Source organism: Phascolarctos cinereus, unplaced genomic scaffold (genome assembly GCF_003287225.1).
Source record: "Phascolarctos cinereus isolate Bilbo 61053 unplaced genomic scaffold, phaCin_HiC Scaffold_2;HRSCAF=192, whole genome shotgun sequence".
Lineage (NCBI taxonomy): Eukaryota > Metazoa > Chordata > Mammalia > Diprotodontia > Phascolarctidae > Phascolarctos > Phascolarctos cinereus.
Genome location: NW_027555625.1, coordinates 277,857,877 through 277,860,990, shown reverse-complemented (window position 1 = coordinate 277,860,990; position 3,114 = coordinate 277,857,877). Strand labels below are relative to the sequence as shown.

The 3,114-nt window shown below is 42.2% G+C and overlaps 1 pseudogene; it reads right to left on the bottom strand.

The window, feature by feature from the left end:
* Positions 1-1,363: 1,363 nt before the first annotated feature.
* On the bottom strand, positions 1,364-2,348 carry LOC110207356 (eukaryotic translation initiation factor 3 subunit M-like; annotated as a pseudogene).
* Between the last annotated feature and the right edge of the window lie 766 nt (positions 2,349-3,114).

The window sequence follows — 3,114 nt, the reverse complement described above, 5'->3', positions numbered from 1 at the left end:
AGCAGGAATGCTGGATTTGGGGTCAAAAGACCTGCCTCTGAATCCTAACATAGGTACCACGTGTGCCTTTGGGTAGATGAATCATTTAACTTCTCTGGGTTTTAGTACCCTTAATGTAAAAATGAAGGGTTGCTCTAGACCAGTGATCTCCAGAGTAGCCACTCTGACCTGACCCTCCAGTGTCCCTAGACACTATGGCATGATTACATTCTGGCTGTGGCATAACACTAATAGGTGTGGAATTAACCAATGAACTCTTCTAGAGACAGCCAGTTATGGGGTTTGTCTCCAGCACAACCGCCTCTACCCTTCACCATTGTTCCCCAGCACTCCTCCACCCTGCCCTTTCCTGCATACCCATCCCTTACCTTCCAGATGACATTGGGCTATGGCCGATGTCCTTTGGCACTTGGGGCAGTGACTGGTGAGTATGATTCCTCCCTCCTTTTTTTGTGGGGGGAAGAGAGGGGAGTTCACAAAGTGACCTAATGATGAGCTGAGCAGGCATGGATAGGTTGTGATCTGAATCACAAAATTACTTTATTTTCCCAGCCCCACCCTTCTTCTGAACTTCCCTAGAGGTGGCTTGGCAGAGTAGACAGAGTTTTGGACTGAGAGTCAGGAAGACTTGAATGTGGATCCCGCCTCAGACACTCACTAGCTGTGTGACACTGGGCAAGTCACTCCACCTCTGCCTATCTAGTTTCCTAAAATGTAAAATGCGGGCAATAGTAGCTTTTATTTTACAGGGTTTTTATGAGGATGAAATGAGAAAAGATGTGGAAATGACACTTTGTAAACCTTCCCTTCCCCATGGAGAAAGAAAAAATAAAAACAAAGCCCGTGGAACGAATATTCACAATCAAGCAAAACCAATTCCCATGTTGACCATGTACAAAAATGCGTGGTTCATTCTGCATATTTAATCCATCACCTCTCTGTTGGGAGGTGGGTACCATTTTTATCATCCATTGTCTACAATCATGATCAGTTGTTGTATTTATCAGAGTTCTTAAGTCTTTCAAATTTTTTCATTTTTACAATGTTGTTATTGGATAGATTGTTCTCCTGGTTCTCCTCACTTCACTCTGTATCAGTTCATACAAGTCTTCCCAGATTTCTCTGAAGCCATCCTTTACTTCATTTCTTACAGCACAAAGTACCCCATTACGTCCATATGCCATCTGCCAAAAACCAACTGTTTCTAGCTCCACAGCATCTCCTTTGGTACCTTTTTCTCTTGCACAGTCACCACCCTAGTTTAGGTCCTCATCATTTCTCTCCTGAACTCTTTTTTTTTTTTTAGAATATTTTACTATGATTTAGAATTGTCTCTAAAGAGAACAAAATCATGCATAAAAATTTAGGTTTCAGAAAGACTGAGAAGGCTGTTTTTCACTTGGTTCAAGTTTTGTTTCCAGGCATTTAGTGTGTCATGCAATTGTTGCCACTGCTGTTTTCCAAATGTCCGATGTGTGCTATGCTACTTTTTTCTGTGTTTGGTCAATTTTGCAGTAGACCATCTTAGTCTTACAGCATCAATAACAAATGCCTCCACATCATCAGCTCCAATCTGAAGTTCTTGCTGCATTGTGTCAAAAAAGATTCTTTATTCTCTACTGCCATTCCCCATAAAAGTAAGGAGTCTCATTTTTGCCATATTCTGTTCATGCAACAAGCCAAGAGAATCAATGAAGTCTTTATTATTCTGGTAAAACTTAGCATATGATGCCAACTTAGCACTCACGAAAATGGTTAAAAGATCTTGAATAAGCTCCCCTTCCAAAAACTTGACAGGTTTAAAGTAAGAAAGAAGGTGGTCGAAAAGGAAGGCGTTTGGGTCTTTCAATGCCCTTATAATATACCTGGGGGCATCCACCAGAGCCTGAGAAGCATTGTCCTCTGTGTAGCTTCCTAACAATTCCACCATGACTTTTGAAGCAGTATCACTCTTTTTGCAGTCCACAAGGGCTTCATACAGTAGCCTCAAAAGAGTATGTTTCTTTTCAGTGTTGAGGTTCCAGGTGGAAATCCACTTCCAAACTTGATCCACTTCAGTTGGAATGTATTGGATGGCACTGCAAGATGCTGCTACTTTAATAAGACTGCAGTAGACCGTATATCTTACAGGGGTATTCTTATCCATTCCATGGAAAAGATTGCTGAACAAGTGCAGCCTCAGGGATGGACGTTCACCTTCCTGAAATTTCACCAGCTTTTCAATCAGGCTTTCAATTGAAGCTTCTTCCTTGTAGGCTCCAGGATCAAAAGGAGGGACCCAACACTCTTCATCACACTCTCCACGTCTGGTCCTCCTCGGTGATGTCGATAAAGGCCGGGATGCTCATGGCGAAGGCTCTGGGAGCCGCCTCTGCCTCTACTCGCTGCACTGGGAAAAGAGGCCTACCTCTGGCTGTGCCGGCCCACTTCTCCTGAACTCTTAATGAGCCTCCTGGCTTTAAGTACTTCACATTAATCCATCTCCTGTGCAGTTGTCAAAGTGAGTTTCCTATCACTTTGTTCTGCCCATGTTACACTTCTTACTTCCCTCACTCTTTATGCTCTAGTGGCTCCCTAGTGACTTTATTTATTTATTTGCTTTTTGGTGAGGCAATCAGGGTTAAGTGACTTGCCCAAGGTCACACAGCTAGCAAGTGTCAAGTGTCTGAGGCCAGACTTGAACCCAGGTCCTCCTGACTCCAAGGCCAGAGCTCTATCCACTGTGCTACCTAGCTGCTCCTTCCTAGTAACTTTAGGATCAAATATAGACACCTCATTTTGGCTTCTAAATCCCTTCACAACTTGGTTCCAACTTACCTTTTCAGTATTATTTTATGTTATTTCCCTTCCCCCATTCAATAATCCAGCCAAACTGGTTTTCTTGCCTGTCTTCACACCTTTACAAGAACACAACTAAAACATCCAGTCATGAACAGGAAAGTAAGGTGTGACACCATACATTAAGTAGGACCATATAAATAAAGATGAATAGATTTATATTGAAAGCTTTCTGCTGATTTGAAAGTAGAGATAATTCACTTTTGCTTATTGCTTTTACATCAGCCATGATGTATTTTTACACAAAGAAAGATCTATCAACGGCTATGTCCTATT